This window comes from Neopsephotus bourkii, unplaced genomic scaffold (genome assembly GCF_033783945.1).
Source record: "Neopsephotus bourkii isolate Nb327-2 ecotype Australia unplaced genomic scaffold, CSIRO-AGI_Nbou_v1 NB_1388, whole genome shotgun sequence".
NCBI lineage: Eukaryota > Metazoa > Chordata > Aves > Psittaciformes > Psittacidae > Neopsephotus > Neopsephotus bourkii.
In genome coordinates, this window is record NW_026901866.1 from 6,032,130 (window position 1) to 6,052,807 (window position 20,678).

Consider the following 20,678-nt stretch of genomic DNA (forward strand, 5'->3'; position numbering starts at 1 on the left):
GCACAAATGTGATCCACATTCTTAATTCACTGAATCTTAATCCCAAAATCTGATGATTGTGTATGTGAGTCATGTGGATGGGGGTGGAGGAATTCTACCACATTTCATCTCCATATTTTGCCGGATGAGTCCATCTGAGATTTAGGAAATGCTTTAGGGCCAGCCAACAAGCAGTTCTGTAAGCAAAGTTACTAAATTCATGTGGTTATGATTTATGAGGACATAATGTTATTTATGCATATTTAGGCAAATGCTGTGTACTAGCAATCATGTTTATAAACCCCAATGTTTAGCACATATTAGCATAAATTATTATGTATGTGAAATACTGTGAAGTTGTTTTAGAATATTGTAAAGTATTTCCTTCTAATAAACATGTTTGCAAATATCCAGACTGGCCAGTGAATTAAAGCAGGGTGAGAGGCATGAATCTGTACTTATTAAAGTCAGTGTGGAAAGAACGCCATCAAACTCTCTCAGTTTTTTCCTCAGAGAAGTGATCAACTATAAAAACTGAAACATCATGGAATAAAAATATCCAGCCATGCAAAATTATTGACTGGATAATCAGTTAGCCACTTGTAACTTTTTTTCTGCTAATTTAATTCATAGTATTGGAGCACCAGCTCTGATAGACTGTAGGATTTTGGAACAGAGGCTATGCAAGGTTTTAAACTGGTACTTTCCAAATGTATTTTTTAGCAGTAATTCTTTTTATTTACCTTTTCTATCCAAATGTTTTTCACTCTGTGCTGTAGCACAGTGAGTTATGGTTTGAAGGCCTTGTTTGAAATAGTGAGTCTTAAGATGTAAATCCATGCAAATTTCAATTTCTATAAAACACATTGGTTTCACACCTGCCAGCAACACAGAACTTGGACATCCATGTTTGCAAATATTTCAAGTGAATCGTAAGCAAATTTGTGTTGATTCAAGGTTTCTCCATGGGAATCACTAAAACTACATTAAACATGCCTTCACTGTGGTTCACATTTTGTTTTCCTGTAACAGCAAAGCATGAGAATGAAGAAACTCTTCAGAGTTTCTAACAAACAATTAAATTAAATTATTGTTCACATTTGTAGTGTTTTATAATATAGCCATTATAGCCCACTGGTATCCAGAACTTTTTAAATCACATTGCAGGTAAGACCAATTGAAAAGTGACAGTATACTAAGGTAAGGCAGGAATGGACAGGGATTCTTGCGGTCCGAGTTATTTAATGGATATGCAGAGAAACCGAGAACTGCTAGAGGAACCAAAGGTGGCTGCGAAACATATTGAAGCACATATGGTTAGAATGGAATAGGTATACATGGCTTCCTCTCCAGGTACAGAGATGCACAATTTTAAACCTGTACAGTGTATAGTGTATTTGAAAAGTCAGTGAAATGATCAAGAAAAGACAAAAGGAATGTGCTTTCAGTAGCACCCTGGAGATTGCTAGGTGTGCATTCTACCAGCTTCAGTCAAAGGAAGTGAAATTTTTAGAGGTGTCTGGAGAGAGGAGACATTAATATTTGTACTTTCACTGGAAAAAAAAAAAAAGTAGGCTGTATGTTTAAAAGCAATTAAGATGTGTTTTTCTAGACAGCAATATTTTGATTCATTCTCATTAATTAAGCTAATTTTATCTAAATTATGGATTAATCTATCAACCTCCTACAAATATTTATTTCAAAATCATGCCTATGCACTATGGTAGTGCATTGAAGGAGCATTGTACATTACTTAGTTAAATAATGTGAAGTAATTTTTCCAAAACCTGAAATGAGGAGAAATTTTCTCCCTTTCTAATGGTGTGGGTCTGTGAAGAGAGGAGGGGATAGCCAGCTATCCCTTCTTTAGCGTCTCCATTGGACAGTAGTTACTCTTACCCTGTATTCCTGTCTGTCCTGGTCATTTCATCAGTCAATCTAAAAAGGGATTTGAAGATTCCTCCATGACATCATGATGCTGTAGCACTTTGAAGCAAGTTTGCACTGCTCAGAGAGCATAAAACTCCTCAGAAGTTGGCATAGTATCACCCCAAGTTCGCTTCTGCACTGAAGATAGAATCATAGAATAGTTAGGGTTGGAAAGGACCTTAAGATCATCAAGTTCCAGCCCCCCCCTGCCATGGGCAGGGACACCTCGCTCTAAACCATATTACCCAAAACCTCATTCAACCTGGCTTTGAACACTGCCAGGGATGGAGCATTCCCAACCTCCCTGGACAACCCATTCCAGTGCCTCACCACCCTCACAAGAAAGAATTTCCTCCTTATATCCAATCTAAACTTCCCCTGTTAAAGTTTTGACCCATTACCCCTTGTCCTATCACTACAGTCCCTAACCAGTTACCTTTGAGCTCTTGTAATACCCCTTTGCCTAAATGCTGCTAGAAGCAGCATCACCAAGATGACCTTCTGCTAGGCAGACCACACAAAAGAAGAGTGTATCCAGACAACTGTAGTCGGTGTAACACAGAACATTTTTCTTAAATTGTTTTAATTTGTATTTTGAACTGGACTGATACCTGTGTGGCTTCAAGTTTGGAGGTGTTTGAAGGTCAAATTTACCTCATCTTTTCATGTTCAAGTTATGGCTTTTTCTATTCTAAAAAGGAGAGATTTCCAGTACTGCTTCTGCTCCTGTAGGAAAAAGGATGAGTGGATTCTGCCCTTAAGCAACAAGTAATCTATAGGTAATGAGTACACTGGTGGTAGTTTTAGCCCTGGAAAGTAGAGGGAAAATATTCTGGTAGCATGGAGTTAGTATAGGATTCTTTTCCCCCCACTCTGAAACAGAGGGAGCTGAAGCACCTGCTTAGCTTCTTCAAGCCATCCTAAATATCATCAAATATCATTAAAACCACTGGCTGATCTTAGTAGACATAAGGAAAATTATGGCCTCATCACAGGCCTCTGACCTATGATAATGTCAAATCCACAGTCTTCTAGAATTTGGAGTGGGCATTAGAGAAAAAGGTAGCCTAGAGGATTTTCTATGTCCATTTTCAAAGCAGACTGCATTTTCTAGCTTCCAGTCATTTTACTGAGCTTCATTTTAATTTTTGTAGTGTGATAAACCAGAAGTTATTCAAGTACTTGCAACCACAAGTGTGTGAAGAGACCTAAGATCAATGTAGATTAAACTTTATGTGGAATTTATAAAGACTTATTGACCAAAAATCCAGGTCCAATAAGTTTTGAGCCTTACTAAGGATCTTCACTGGAATCTCTTTCACATTGTAAACCATAGTGATTTTTTTTTCACTAGTTAATTGACTGGTGCTGTACAGAGCATTGTTATTTTTCAGATATATATTATTTTTGTCTACAGAGTTAGTGAGGCACAAGAAAAGACTTGTGAGCTTATCTGTATGCTGGGGATAGTCCATCAAACAGGAATGCTGGATTTTATGTCATTTATTACTTTTTGGGGAGGTGTGGGAGTTTTTCTATCCCACATGATGATCAACTAACCATAAATTCTAAGTATATTAGTAAAGATATTGATTGATTGTGAAAATATGTTAAACAGCTTGAAGTAATATAGGTGAAAGTATTGTAATTCTCAGCATTTCCTCATCCATCTGTCCCCAAATTCCTTGATGATTTAACCAGCTGCAGGTGAAAGAACAGTGTCTCTTCCACCTATTCTTACTTGACTTTCCCACTTTGTCTGAGGATGGCCACTTGAATGAATTGTGATCAAGGGGTTTATGAACAATATTACCAAGCTTTGAAATGAACTTATCTCTATAATTCTTTCTCAGGTGGTCTGCAAAAATCTGTAAAGAACATATAGTCATTGTACAAAGCACCTAAATTCACCCCCTGAGACATTTTTATTTACTTCAGTTCTTGCAATACGCCTGCTTATTTAGATGAATTTACCACAGTAGACAGAAGAAGCTATTTGCTTCTGAAACGTGTCGATATTTTTATGGATACAGTGTGATGTCTAAGTCGAGCCATTTTCACAGGTAAAGAATCTTGTCAAAGGGCTATTTTACTTCACAGCAAACACATGTGTCTTTGCTGGTTTGGTCATTGTGCTACCAGACTTTAATTTAGGCCCTGTAGTAGAAAGTAGACTTAATCATATTCAGATGAATAAGAGGAAACCCCCAGGTATTCCAGGTCAACCAGGATGGAAACGTCCTATATTTTTGGCAATAGTGGCCCTTTTACATCTATATCAAGAAATGTAATCCTTACTGTCAGTGAAAGTTAAAATATGGTCAACAGAAGATTACTATATTCTACAATGAATAAATCATGGGATTTTAAACAGGATTTTACTTTCTTTGTTTTATATTTGGCTGAGTTGTTAGAGGAAGTGACCAACAGGACATCACACAGCCAGTGCTGTGAATCACATTCACAGAACATTATTCTATGTATACTGTCCTGGATTCAGCAGTAGCAGTCATTTTTCTCATTCTTAGTAGCTGGTGCAGTGCTGTGTTTTTGACTTTCAGCCTGCGAACAGCGCTGATGACACTGATGTTTTTAGTTGTTGCTCAGTAAAGTTTACTCTGGCCAAGGACTTTCTGACTCTCATGCTCTGCCAGGGAGGAGGGGAAGATGTGAGGAAGCAGAGAAAGGACACCTGACCCAAACTAGCCAAAGAGGTATTCCATACAGCAGCACGTCATGCCCACTATATAAACTGGGGGGAATTACCTGGAAGAGTTAGATCACTGCATGGTCGGGCTGGGTATCGGTCAGTGGGTGGTGAGCAGTTGTATTCTATTCCCTTGTTATTTCCCTTATCATTATTATTATTGGTGGTATCAGCAGTGGTCTGTGTTGTACCTTAGTTACTGGACTGTTCCTACCTCAAACTGGGGGAGTTACATTCTTTCGATTCTCCTCCCCATCCCTGGGGGAGCATGGGGGAGGAAGTGGGGGAGTGAGAGAGCTACTACGTGGCTCTGAGTTACTGTCTGGACTTAAACCACGACATAGAGATGCATGCTTGACCAACTGATTGCCGATGACGACGGACCAGTGGTTGTCGTCTGACTTCGTTTTAGCAACACTTTTAACACAGCCTCATAATTCATTTAGGAAATTACACTATGAAATTGATCCTATTCTATAAGGACTGTGTCTGTCAGACAAGAGAGCTGTACTGACCATTTAAGAAAGGATATCAGTAACATCCGTGGGTTTGTCTCACATATGCTTTCTCTGACATCTTTGTCGTGGTTTAAGCCACAACAGTCTTACATGTACCTAAATAATTTGATACATTTTTCTAAAATTTATATCTTTCCTTTTATTTTTTTATGAAAAGCTGTATCTTTTTCATGTAGTTCATTAATGTAGGTACTACAAAATTTAATAGTAAAAAACAGAAGAATAGTAGATACATTTTTATCAAAAATGTTTTATCAGAATGTTTTTAGTAAAAGATCTAGGTATTATTCACTTAATAATAGTTTTCTTTTTGAAGGAAAACATTGAGGTAACTAAAGTAGAGATTATGGGAATCCATGAAATTTAATTACAATTTGTTTGGGATGGCTTCCTATGTTCAATATATGGGAATATGATGCAACAACCACATAATAACCGGGTATCGGTCAGTGGGTGGTGAGCAGTTGTATTCTCTTCCCTTGTTATTTCCCTTATCATTATTATTATTGGTGGTAGCAGCAGTGGTTTGTGTTATACCTTTGTTACTGGGCTGTTCTTATCTCAACCTGTGGGAGTTACATTCTTTTGATTCTCCTCCCTATCCCTCCAGGAGTTGTGGGAGGAAAGGGGAGAGTGAGCGAGTGTCTGCGTGGTTTTGGGTTGCCAGCTGGGATTAAAACACGACAGTGCCCTGCAGTCAAAACTGCTAACCTAAGGAACAGTTTTCTGACATGTGCTGTGCTTTCAAAGAAAAGGGGATAAAAAAATTTCATGAGAATTTCTCCCTTTTGCTTTCCTATGAACAGATTTTTGGCAAGGCCTACTGTTTGCGAGATACAGGTGACAAAAATTATGCACAGCTATTCCCGGTAATTCGTAGAAACTAATTGTTTATCTATTCATATGTTTTAGCATGCAATTCAGCTTATTTTAGAAACTATTGGGCATGTAAAACCCTAAATACTACAATAATAGAAAGTGGAATTAAAAACAAGTTGCCAAGACTGTTTTTCATTGCTAGGTTAAGGAAGTCCTGATTTTGTCATGCTTTCTCTTCCCTCCTGTCCCCACCTCACCAGAATTGTCAGCACTGTTTCAGAACACTGTAAGTAGTTCCTCTGGGAGAGACAGTGATCTTTTTGTTAATTTTGAAATTTACCAGGAGTTAATTCATGGATGTATGTATTTACCTGCTTATAAGATCAATCAGCTTTCTCTAATGAAATGCACTGTAGTTTCATGCAGTGCTTATTCATTATTCTTGTTTTGCAAGATTATCAATAAAATGTGTTGTAATGTTTAAATAAAAGGCATCCAGAACCACATCATCAGTGGAAGTGCATTGAAAAAGATACCAGCTTACATTTATGCTAGTGTTAGCAGAAATCCATTCAAACTGGATGCAAATGGCTAGCAAGATAGTATTTACAAATACCTTGGGTACTTTAACGTTCACACTCCTTCTATCTGCCACAGCAAATTTGAACTAGATATTCCAGCTGCTGTCAGATCCAAACCTAAGAATGTCCTTCATCATGAGCACCCCTACCAGGAATCCTTGGCAATATATGCCTATCGTTCCTGTGTGTTCTCTGCCCTGTAGCTTGCAATTAGTTGGTACAATAGAAAAGGAAAAACTGCAGAATGATAGAGGTGCTGATGCTTTGCCTCACCTGGTGGAATATGAGGGTCTTTAGAGGTATGTTGGATGTCAAAAATGGAGACAACCCCTACCTTTATTGAGGAACAAAAAAACTCCAGGAGAAGAGTGTGCATGTTCAGCTTTAGGAATATAATTATGTAACTGAGTACAGTGGTGACTAACAGCTTGCCTTTCGATGTGCTGAGGTGATGTACTGCAATGATTGAAAATATGTTGTCAGTCCCATCCTGAACCACCACCTTCACTTCCACCACACTGCACTTCATGCAGCCATTCTGATTAAGCAGAGTTTTCTTCCTACTTCAAATAGTCATTATAACAGCTTAAATAATAACATCTAAATTAGGCCTACTGCTGGTTTTTATATTCACAGGATTCTGATGGTATGAATGACTGTCTTATAGCTGATATGTTTCCTTATAATTGTTTGGATTCTGAAAGGATCCTTATTTTCAGCCAAAACAAATTTGACTTGTACGTTCATAAACACTCCAACAGTTTTGCTACTTTGGACACATATCGTTAGAACTTTTTGCTGTTAGTAAGCTATCATTTAATGAAATATTGGGAAACATACTATAACATTCATCTAAATGAATCTCTCATGCTTAAATAGGTATTATTGAAACACAAATATTTTTGTGTTTGGAAGAGTTTCCCTCAAGAAAAGCACACATAAAATGGATGCTGTGTGAGTAATGAGTGACAGTTTCTTAAAGGTTAATATTTTCTTTAATCTATTTCCATAGCAGGAGAAAAGAAGAAAATACCGTGATAAGCATAAGGTGTGCTTTTGGGATTGGAGAAACAATCTTGGCTAGTATGTATATCTCAGACCACAGGGAAAAATATGCACATCACAAACAAATTTTTATTTCATTTAATCAAATATAGAAGTATCTTAAATATTTTATTAAAAGGATTGAGGATTCCTTAGATTTTCAGTTTTTTCCTTTTTTTTTAAAAAAAAAAAAGTAAAACTGCCCTTAATGCTGAACTAGGCTCTATGATTGTCATGTAAGGTAATGAAACTATTAAATGCACAGTATTAAGAAGAGACGAGATGCAATTAGCCAAGAAATTACTCTGATCTCAGTGACATTTTCAAAAAATCATAATACAATATACATTGCAGGACATGATTGACAGTCTAATCCAGTTTTGATGGAATGTAGTCCACATACTGAGAGTAAAGCAGTACACGGCCAGATAAAGCTCACAGCTGTGAATCCCTGATATGTCCTTACAGTCTTGTCACCCAGGAAATTCCTCAGGTTTAAAAGATGATGAAAGTATCGACCATTAATGACAGGATCATCCCCTACCCTGAAATAAAATGTACTAATCCCTTTTGCTAGGTCTATGAATTCCTAATATAAATTATATAAACTGTAGTAATTCATCTCTGTTAGCACAGTTGTGTTTGGAAATTGTACAGCAGTCTTTGCCCTATTTGAAATGCCAGATGAAAGCAAGACGTGTTCGTTTAAGCTGCAGCATAAAGTAATTTAACACAGGGGACAGAATAACTTCTGGGTAATGAGCAGTAGATATGTAAAAGAAGGAAGTTCTGAAGTTCTAAAGTGGCCTGATGGATTTATGCCTGATCTTAGAAGGAGGCCAAAAATGTAAATATAGGAAGTATGGTTAAATGCAGGTGCTTTGTTAGACATTTGTAAGATGATTTAATGATTGAGTCATACCGAATACATCCTCTGACTTCAAAGAGACATACAATGGTCATTTATGTCTTACAAATAATTTGGATGGTAACCTATCCATCATTTTAAAATAGAGTAATGTGGATCATACTGGATTATACTGTTAAGGAAAAAAAAAATTAAAATGAATTTGAAGTGACATTAAAAACACATTTGAATTTCTGTAATCCATTTTTGATAATACATAGGCTGCACATATCTATCAAGCTGGACTTGCAGCCTTGTGCTCATATGTCATTGACACCTGCAACATCACATAGACAAAGAGTCATTGATGAAGTCAGGTAGTTAGCCTTCTAAAGGGTGTTTAAGGCATCTGCAAATAATACAAAGCACAAAGATGGATCTTGGATATTTTTCACACAAGTAGTGACAGTACAAAAATGCAAGGGTATTAATAAGGAATATCTGGGATCCATGGGTGTAAGGTAAAAACATTCAATGTGTGTTTCAGCTGTGTGTACTGTGCTTGTGTGTAACAGTACATGCTCATCTTAAGTGTAAATGCAGCAGGGAGAGAATATTGCTAGTAAATAACATCTACATTTTCAAAACCCATGTTGTAAAGGTAACTTCAAAAGGATTCTGTGTTTGGTAGCCTTTCTGTACTCTGAAGGTGGTGGAAGTCTGCGCTGGAAATCACTGTATTGCATGCACACACAAAGCAAATCCTAGTGTTATTCAGTGTGCTGAGAACACTTTAGGATGCAGAACAAGGGAGAGTCAATTCTTTTATGTCTGACTAGCATTGCTTTTTCCAGCTATGTTCAGAATCATTGTAGTAAGATCAAAAGCTAACAGTATACATAAGTTCCCACAACTTGTGGGATTAAAGATATCCCACAGGTATGATGGGTTAGAACTGATTCAAACTCTTCAAATTTCAGCAGGTTTCAGCATAGCTTGAGATATGAGCCAAACCACAACTGATTGCATGCTATTCTGAAATTGCCTCAAAAAAAAAACCCAAAACCCAAAAAAAGCAGCAGAGGTCTATTTTGTATTAGTCATTTGAAATGTTCAAATATGAATTCAACAGTCAATGTCAGACCAAAAATCAAAAGTCAGTTTTGAACATCCACCCTAGCTTACATGCAAGGAGGTGAATAATGGATTTTGCCATGTTATGAGTCAGACTTATAGAAATACTGAATCGCCATCCTGAAGATTTGATTTATTCAAGATTGGTGGTACTACAGGTGAATATGACTGAGTTTGTAAGAAGCTTATATTAAATCCAAGGTTTTCTTTGATTTTTTTTTTTTAAGTTTACGGGAATGCAGTTTTTGTTTAAAAGATGTTTGAATCCCAAACAGCCTCTAGATAATTTTAGTTTGTCTATGTTCTATTTATACCACTCACCACAGACATATTTTCCATGATCTTATCTAACAAGGTCTTGAACATTTGGAAATACTATTGACATAAGGCAGCATAAGAAAGAACAAAATGCAGAATTTAATGTCATGATTTTATTGCCGTAATGTGCATACAAGAGTACAGTTTAGATTACTATCATAACTAATAAATTGTAATGCTGATAAGGAAAAAAATGAGAAAAGAATGCTTCATAAATTAGCAGCTTGAAACTGGCAATGTGACAAGTACATTTTATTTCACTAAATTTGGTAGTAATCAAGGGCTCTCAGCAACTCTCAGAAGATGCTCTGCACCCCACAGCATCTGATCCTAAGCCAGAAACATTGTAAGAAGTTAGGAAACTGTGTCATAAAGCAGGGCTGATTCTACTGCTGCACAATATCTTCCATAAGCTTTCCATGAATTACTTGTTAAAACTCAGTGAGGCCTCCTCAGGGAAGACTTTTCCATTCCTGTTCTGAGTCAGATACTGTGCAATCGCACTGTTATAAATTAGCCTCAAACGTATCTTGCCTACACAGCTCCATGTCACTAGGTTTTGTCTTTCCTCTTCTTTAAAACTGAACAAAAATTGAAGTATATTTCATTCAAAATCAGGAAAGTATGAAAGAGCAGCTGTTTTCCAAAGGTGCTTTTTTAAAGGCTAGTTTGTTCTTATAATATAGGTTTTCTTAAGTAGAGATGCAGGGGAAAGAACGTGGTTTTTTGTTCAACAGTCGCACAGTTATATTCTTTGGTTTTAAGTATGACTGTCTTTATTTGAGGTAACTGAAGATTATTGGCCAAATTGTTTCAAATTGGTTTTGATTACCTATGCTCTAATGTTTAGATGAACAGATACTCAGAACTGCCTTTTCCTTTTCCCATGTGCACAATGTGATCATGGTTTTCTATTTTTATTATTACTTAGTGAACATAATAGAAGAAGATGGCTTCAATTTTAACTGTTTTAAAAGTAAACAAATATGTTGAGCTTTTTAAAAATAACAAATACATTGACATTTTTGGATTTCTTCCTAGGTTTCAGTACTTTGCCATTTATGTTCAATTTTTAGGCAATCAGCTTCAATTTTGGCATAATAATTTATTAGAGAACCTGGATTCCTTTGAGAAAAATCAAAAGTGATGATGCCAGAAGGCTCCACATGAGAGTATAATGCAAATGCTGTTCCTGTGCTTTATGAATGTTTAAAGGAAGGGAAGAGGAACATGCTGCTGAAAAAAATTAAAAAGGTAAAACTTTAGTAGGTGATGTGCAAGCAGTACAAACCTTACTTTTCATCTTCTTCTTGACAATCTTAGATTTTTAATACATATAAAACTATATGATACCCAAAATCACAAGATTTTAAAAATAGAACTGTACACACCAAGTTAAATGGTTGAATATAATTTTGCATGGTTAATTCCAACATATGCTGCACTAGATATCTTTTTGTATTTTTCTGCTTTTAAGAGTATTGTCATGATCTGTTGCTATTCCTTCAGCTAAATCGCAATAACAAAAGCCTTTATCTGTTAACAGTTCTTATAAGACGTAAATTTCTGATATTAATAATCTGATAATAAAGATTATAGATGCTGCTACTACCAGTGGTGGAGTTGATCTAAGGCTAAATATAGGACAATGAGGAATGCCCTTTATTCTTCATTCAGAAGGCACTGCACAGTGTTTTTATTTGGCCCAAACTCCCAAATAACTCTCTGCAAATGTTATTATTTTGCTTAAAAAAGAAAACCCAAAGTACTGAGGTTAATATATTCTGAACTGTCAAGGACAGTAGATAAATTACTACACAGACTTGTTAATGCTATATTCAAGGAGGGGAAAAGTCTAGTGATGGTCTCTAGCCAACACTGATAGTTCACAGTGTATAGCTCTTTACATTTTCAAAGCTCTGTATGGTCATATGAAAAGCATCAGAAAAATGTGAAAAGAATAAATCATTCGCAGACTAAAACGATTCTGTGTGCTTCTACAATTGAAAGAATCTCGGAGAAAGCCTGAATGCAGGTTTTGGAGAATACATGCGTGTGGGGGGGACACCATGTTCACTTGAAGGCAATGTTAAATATTTTTTAAGATTTGAAATCACTTTTTGACAGATCTGCTATGGTTAATTAATTACTTTCATTTGCTTTAAGTTGTATACTTGAAGATGAATAGTGCATGATAACAAGGCTAGAGTGTGTGAGGAAGACCTTTGGTAGTCTATACAGTGTGCTGCCTCATTACGGAGCTAGCTATCTGCAGGAAGCCTGACATTGAAAGGTACCATACATCCCATAACACCCTCCCTTAACTGTGATGATTGTAGCTTCTTCCTAAAAGTGATGATTAGCAAGGAGAAAAGCAAAACTGAATGCTGTATGAATATTTCATGTAAATGTAAGCAGGCAGTTACTGGACGTGGACCTTGATTGATGCTAGAGTGCCTCTAAATGCCTTGACATTGAAGGGTTTAGACTCCCCTTTCCACAATGACTGCTTCAAGAGCTGCAGTTAATAGTGGAATATAGCTGTATTCAGCTGAAGAGCTCTTTATTACTGGCTGATATTAAACAAGAACACAGGCCTTAGGTTTGAGTAAGTGAATCTAGATAGACGATTTAGTAAATATCTAAATGAGATAAGACAGTTAAGGTTTCTTCTCCTTCTGCCTTCCCCTTCTTTAGCTCAATTGCTTGCATCACTCTTAAACTCCTTCATATGCTGAAGTGAATCAGCAACACACAAGAGAAATCAGCCATACATTGTTTTAAAATACCTCTGTTCAACAAAGCAGCAAATGGAAATGTCTAAACAATTTCTTACAAGGAGGCGTTTTTAAAAGGTGCTAAAATTAATATAATTATTCCATTTAAAACTGCTTGAATTTTAATATCTTTCCAAATAGGCATTTCACACTGCCATTGAAACACTGATCAAAGAGAAAAATGCCTACTTTTTCAAGGATTGATTTCTCTTTTGCTTTCATAGGGACACAAATATTTCTATGTATGTGCTAAGTAAGAACCTGATTCTGTCATACTTTTGAACTGACCTCTTGAAAAGAGAGTGGCCTTTAATGCAAAGGTTTAAATGGAATAATAATGCATGGAAGTAATTTAGAAGCTCAAATCAATGTTCTAAAGGAATCGTCTTTCAAAATCAGTCAAATGAAGGAAAGATATTTTGAAAGTCAACACTGATATGTTTCATAGTGAGAATGAGATGATGGTCATAATAGGTGTATTCCATGTATTATTAACAGACAAATCTCTCTTTGAACAAAGCACCATGGCTACCATGCACTTTCATCAGGATTACAGACTGCACTTTTCAAATACTTATTGTTTAAGTGTGATATAATAAAATGTAATATTTTGAGCTCTTCTGCATTTAGGCAGAAATTTTAATTGATATGGTGGTGAAGGAAATGGAATGATGCCTCACCATAAGTTGAAAAAAGCAGAATATACCCACATGCAAAGTGTGGTTGACAACGTTTTATACCTACTGAAATACTTTGCCCTTGCAACAAGAATCCTACATAAATAAGACTTCATATCAAAGCTCACAATGAAAACTGAGGGTGAAAATATAAAATAAATACAGTTATAATTCCTATAGGAGTGGAAGATTAAAACCAGTGTGAGCCATCTCTTCTGCTATTCTAGGCATTTGTGAATAGTTTTGTAGTGGCACTCCCTATGTCTCTGAAGGAGGAGTAGGAGCTGCGTGCCCATATGGCTTCCTCCTCTGTGTTGCCAGGCTTCTAAAGTTTTACATATCAAAAAGGCAATTATAGCTATCATTTCTTTTTATATCACCTATCTCAAACCCAGCACACTATAAATAAGAGGATTATGGGACCACCTTTTTGTTCCTCACACAGGTTCCCTCAGATGCGTAGAGGACTGAACTGACATTTCCATGCAGGTGTGTGTTCTTAAAGCTCTATTCTTCTTCAGGGTTTCCAGTAAGATAGTTCCTCGAGTGGTGTGAGCTGAGAATTAGCTTGAGTGTTTCCCATATATTTTTTTTCAGCAAATTATTAGCTATACCATCATTACAGCACATCATCTTCTTTGCTGTAGGCTCAAGCACTTTCTCTTTACTTGTCTTTTGCCAACAGATGTCCACTATGTGAAAATAATAAAATACAATTTAAAATATATTTTGATTTCTATTTTTCTTGCAGCACTGTAAAAAATAAGGCAAAAGTGAAATAGTGAGGGTTTCTTGTAAAGGAACATATTGCGCCTTGGCTGTTTATAGGATAATAGGCTATATGTAAATGGAAACTTTTAGCCACCTTCATCACATAGATCACATCTATTTCACATTCTTGTGAAATAAAGGCCCTGGATTAATTTCTTGTTAAAGTCAGCAGGACTTTTATCTATTGCCTGTAGCACCAAGTGGTTTGAGCCAAATACATTTTCCAATTTCCTACATATTTGTTTTTTACTTTAGAAGTTTATTTTTTGTGTAAAGCATAATGGGAAGAAAAGCAAATGTTAGCTCTAAGGGAAAATTGTAGGAGCTGCCGCTTGATAGCCACTACATCGTGATTTCTTTTTTTCCAATAATACATTAAAATTGCTGCTGTGTGCTAGTTAATAAGGTTCTGAGCACTTTCTAGCAGTGAATAGTCCTCATGTACCTGCTCACAACCATAACTGATTTTGCATGTTACTGAGTTGACCATCAAATTCAAGAACACTAAAGTCCATACACACCCTTATGCCCATGTAAAAATTTCATATGATGCTAAGTGAAGCTTGTACAAGTAGAGCATGGAGTGAACTAGCAAAGGAAACTAGCAGAGGAAAAGTGGGCCTTGGTAATGTTACAGTTCTGCTTGTTTCTAAAGCAGAGTACTATGCTAGCATTATGCATTAGGAGGGACAGGGAAGACAAGATAAGGAATACAAAGCTGCATAGAGGGACTTGAAAAAAGACAAGGTAATGAATACTGGATGTTTTTGCTATTAAAAATAAACACAGATTTAATCTTAATATTTCATAGTCAGTCATGCATCTGACTTTAATAACTGTAAAATTGAACTTACATCTTTGTGCGCTAAAACTAATGCTCTACCTACAGATGCAGCCTCTCCCATGTCGCTCGAGCACGAGTGAAGTCACTCTGCTACCTGCTGGAACGGCAGTAGATGGTTATTCAGGCAAGAGCAGTAGAATTTTGATGCCACAGTTAGATATTTATGAAAAGAGATGCACTGAATTTTATCTGAGTAGATCAATTTTTCAGGACAGAGTTCCTAACAGTGTATTCATAGGCTGGGTACGAAACCAATTTTATCTGCTTCAATGGTGTGTGAACTGTATAAGGAAAGACATCTCTTTACTCTCTGATAGCTTATCTTCCCTGGTGACCATTTATGTGTACTCTTGTAAATATACATATTTTACAGAAAAACTATCCTTTGAGATGACCTTGAAATAGGAGCATTTAAATCTTCCAGGGAATTAGCAGCAAAATCTCTTTATATAATGATTGGTAGAGTGGGAAATGCTACTCAAGGCAGAAGTAATAATCAGTGCAGCAAACTATTTAATAGTACAGGTCTATTACAGAATAAGGTTTTTACAAGGAAATATTCAAAAAAGAAAAATACCCACTCTTCTAGCTCTGAAAATTTTCTTGAGAGCTGAGACATCTTTGGAAAAGAATTGTTTGGCAAAGTGGAGCTACTGTTTAAAAATACTTAAGGTAAACTGTAGGAAAAATAACATAACCACTATGGATTTTGTCCTGCTTGGCACACCAATAGTGAATAAACTTAGTTGATATCAACAGAGAAAAAAATTACACTTTTCCAAGTGTTACACTGAAAGCATAACAAACTTTAACAAGGCAACATAAGGGATTCCTTATTATATCTTAGTGTGCAGTTTATTACTTTTATTTCATTTCCCTTCTTTCTACTTTGTTTTCCCCCTTTTTCACCAATCCAAGCTTCTTACAGATACATTCTTCCAATTAAAATTTTAGATCCACACATTGTGAATATATATGTGGGGTGAACACTGATAGCACCTCACTTATATCCACTGTTCTTATCTATACACAAATTCAAATAATCTCCTTTTATCTATACGTAAACAGTCTTATAACTCCATGCCCAATGCCTCACACAGATGCATGCACTACAAAAATACTCTTCTCTATAAATGTCTTCAGGCATATGCACTTTTGTCCTTAACAAATGCATGCTTTCCATGTGCACGTGCACATTTCACAGAGCACACTTCCCTGTGTTCCTCGCCAGCTCACATCAAATGCCTCTATTTGCTTTTTCTCATGCTGTCTCTTCAAAGATGCCTGTATAAAAATTCTCTCCTTGCATTACGCCTATAGCCTGTGCTATATATAGATAAATTCAGTTGCTTTACACACACACACACAGCCCCTGTGTGCTTATGCAATCTTGTGTAATAACAGCATGATTAACCATGAACTGATAGCAAAATTTTCTACGTAAAACTTTGAAACAGACCAGTCAGCCTCAAGTCAGTCCCTGACCACATTATGAAATATGCCCTTATGGAAGCTGTTGCAATGAACATGAAAGACAAGGTGATTTGGAAGAGCCAACATAGATTTACCAGTATGTCCGGGGTTCAGCAGTAGCAGTCATTTTTCTCATTCTTAGTAGCTGGTGCAGTGCTGTGTTTTTGACTTTCAGCCTGCGAACAGCGCTGATGACACTGATGTTTTTAGTTGTTGCTCAGTAAAGTTTACTCTGGCCAAGGACTTTCTGACTCTCATGCTCTGCCAGGGAGGAGGGGAAGATGTGAGGAAGCAGAGAAAGGACACCTGACCCAAACTAGCCAAAGAGGTATTCCATACAGCAGCACGTCATGCCCACTATATAAACTGGGGGGAATTACCTGGAAGAGTTAGATCACTGCATGGTCGGGCTGGGTATCGGTCAGTGGGTGGTGAGCAGTTGTATTCTATTCCCTTGTTATTTCCCTTATCATTATTATTATTGGTGGTATCAGCAGTGGTCTGTGTTGTACCTTAGTTACTGGACTGTTCCTACCTCAAACTGGGGGAGTTACATTCTTTCGATTCTCCTCCCCATCCCTGGGGGAGCATGGGGGAGGAAGTGGGGGAGTGAGAGAGCTACTACGTGGCTCTGAGTTACTGTCTGGACTTAAACCACGACATAGAGATGCATGCTTGACCAACTGATTGCCGATGACGACGGACCAGTGGTTGTCGTCTGACTTCGTTTTAGCAACACTTTTAACACAGCCTCATAATTCATTTAGGAAATTACACTATGAAATTGATCCTATTCTATAAGGACTGTGTCTGTCAGACAAGAGAGCTGTACTGACCATTTAAGAAAGGATATCAGTAACATCCGTGGGTTTGTCTCACATATGCTTTCTCTGACATCTTTGTCGTGGTTTAAGCCACAACAGTCTTACATGTACCTAAATAATTTGATACATTTTTCTAAAATTTTTATCTTTCCTTTTTTATCTTTTTCATGTAGTTCATTAATATAGGTACTACAAAATTTAATAGTAAAAAACAGGTTGGGGAAAAATAGTAGATACATTTTTATCAAAAATGTTTTATCAGAATGTTTTTAGTAAAAGAGCTAGGTATTATTCACTTAATATTTTTCTTTTGGAAGGAAAACATTGAGGTAGCTAAAGTAGAGATTATGGGAATCCATGAAATTTAATTACAATTTGTTTGGGATGGCTTCCTATGTTCAATATATGGGAATATGATGCAACAACCACATAATAACCAATAATCCAGTAACCTGAGAAGTAAGGGACTCAGGTGCAAGTTCCTGTGCCAAATCAGTCAGAACAAGGGCTTTAACTTCTATGGGTGCATCAATTACGTTGACAGTTGTTTAACTCAGAAATAATAAGATTCTGTTTCAGCTGTACACTTCTAACTACAATAATTTCACATCGAATATAATGATAGCTCTTTCCCAAAGGCTAGGCAAACAGCAACCCTGTTGTGAAATAAGACAAAAGCGATAAAGTTTAGGCTGTGATGTCTGTGCTGCACTGACTCTTTTTCAGTTACAAATACTCATTTCTACTGATACATCTTCTCTCCAAAATACTTATTAAAATCTTTTTCCTTACTCTTTTTTAATTGACATCACCGTTTCTTCAACTTCTGAAGTAAAATCCTCACTTCAATGAAAAATCACACTGACCTTCAATGGGGAAGAGATTTCAGTTCCATTAGGCCAAATGATTTAAACTTGGACTCTGTAAGCTTTCGGAAATACTTTGATGCTGATCTCAGATTATGCTTATATTGCATAAAGTGAAAGTAGAATTTGGATCAGTCAGCCTTACTTAAAATATTTGAGGACTAAACAGGGAAGCTACATTTAAACAAAGGCTGTGACTCAAGATGTACCAAAGTTAATGAGAGTATATTACTGCTAGAATTAAATTGTGAAATATTTTATGCTTATAATAATTACGAAAGCCCATACTTATAAAGTCTAAGTCCTCTGTGAAATTAAAAAAAAATAAAATAAATTTACATAACTACAATAAGCCATAGTTTTAAAATAAAACTACTGCTTTTTGCCATCTCAGTTTTCAGATGCAGTCACTGATATTCAGGTATAGAGGCAGAACAGGTTTTGTTCATTAACAGTTGCATGGATTATCATAGACTGTCATTGCTATGTTATTTGAAATTTGTTTTTAATCCAGCAGCGCCGTATTGCTAATGATTGAAACATCTACCCATGGCATCTTTTCTAACAGCAGAGAAATGCCATGGAATTGATTTTAATTAGCCTTTGGGAAAAAAATAAAATTATGTAGAATTCAAAATCCATTGTTCAAGTCATATGCCAGCCAAGCTGTGTAGGAGGTTTATACAGCTAACTGGACATTAGGGACCCATGTCTGTGTTGAAAAATGTACTAACTATTTAACAGAAAAATGTAAGATATATGTTCACTTACATGGAATCAATCTAGGTAGTGATTTAATTATAATTGTAAGCAAGAAACAGAGACAAAAACAGAGGCCAAATTCTTACCTCCACAGCAAAGTTCAAAAGGACTATAGGGATTTTTTTAGATATGAAGAACATGTGTCTGCATCATAAGATAAATATGCCTGCACCAATGCATTGAGCATTTTACTAAAATATAGCTGTAACGTTCTTAAAAATTAGGCCCATTCTCTGCTGAAAAATACAAATCACAAAGCAAGTACAAAGCAAGTTGTTGACTGATGTACCAAGCCAGATCCTAGGAAACCAAAGCCAGATACTTCCATGTATTTTAATTTTTGTTATTAGTAATGTATAAAGACTACAAAAATGCTTTTTCTTTGGGTGACATGCATTTTTTAGGCATTAAAATGTTGACATTGCAAGCTGAACAAGCATTGACTTTCCTTGCTGATCTACAGGTGTTTGGATAATCTGACCACACAGAGTACAGCATAAAGAATTCTGACATAAACATCTGAGTTTACAAAATTTTAGGTTTCTGAGTACAGATTTAAAAAAACCCTGAAATTTCATTTTGAAAATACTGTAAATTTCAAGTGATGAAATGAAGAAAATATTCTGAATTGCAATAGGAGCACCAGTTCACTACTGTTCTTTTCATTAAAATATTATTGTTTTGTAGGACAACACTGAAGCACTTGTTAAATTTATTGCAATTATTTTTAAGCACTTATTTCCACTTCTGATGGTTGAGAAACTCTTGTCCCACTTTTTTTTGCATACTCTCCAAAGGGTTCTTGCTGGAGCTGTGTTAAAGACTTGCTTTGGATAACCAAAACTGTCTGAGTTAAAGATTTATTATGTTTATTAACAATAGTGCATGATAATCAAATGTAGGAATTCTGTTTTGTGACATGGTGAGAATATTTTTAGATTTTTTTTTTTTTAAAGGAAAGGGTTAAAAATTAGATGACAGAAGTCAAGTAAGAAATAGTAGGCCCAGCTAGAGGTTAAAATCATCACCTGAAGACCAACTATTTTAATACAACTTTTCTAATGGTAAATCCTTCTGATCTGAAAAAGCAAGTCCATGTGGGACTAAGAAAGAAGTTTGGGTTTTGATGAATCGTAACTTTTACAATACTCCCAACCTACTCTAGTCACTAGGCTAATATCTCTAATCATTAGCTCAGCAGAGAAAATATTTCTGTCTTTTTAAACCTTGCTGGAAGGGATTTCTGGAAGTCACCTGGTCTAACCTCCTACTGAGTAGGAGCTACCTTCATAGTTAAATGAGATTTTTCAGGCCTTTTATGTTCAGGTTTTGAACTTCCCCAAGGATGGGGGAATGGGGGTTGATGAACCTCTCTATACAACCTATATTCTAGTGCTTAATTTCTCTCTTTGGGCGATTGCTTTTTTGTTTGTTTTTTTTCTACTTGATACCCAATCTGTATTCCTGTTGTGGTTGCTTCCAGTTCTTGCAATTTATCTTTCCATGCATAGCTCTGGGAAGAGTTTTGCTCCCTCTTCTTCATACCCCACTTCAGGTATAAATGACTGCAAACAGAACTCCATCAGCCTTCTCACCTGCAAGCTGAACAAACCAAATTCCATCAGCTTCCATGTATATCTATACAAATTGTATTGTGTGTATACATCATGTACTCCACTCTCATACCTATCTTGGTGGCTTTCTGCTGAACTTTCTCCTGTTTCTCATGGGAGCAAAACAGGACGCAGCACTCCAGGTGCAATCTCATGATTTCCAGGCTGAAGGGAGTTATAATTTCCTTTGGCCTA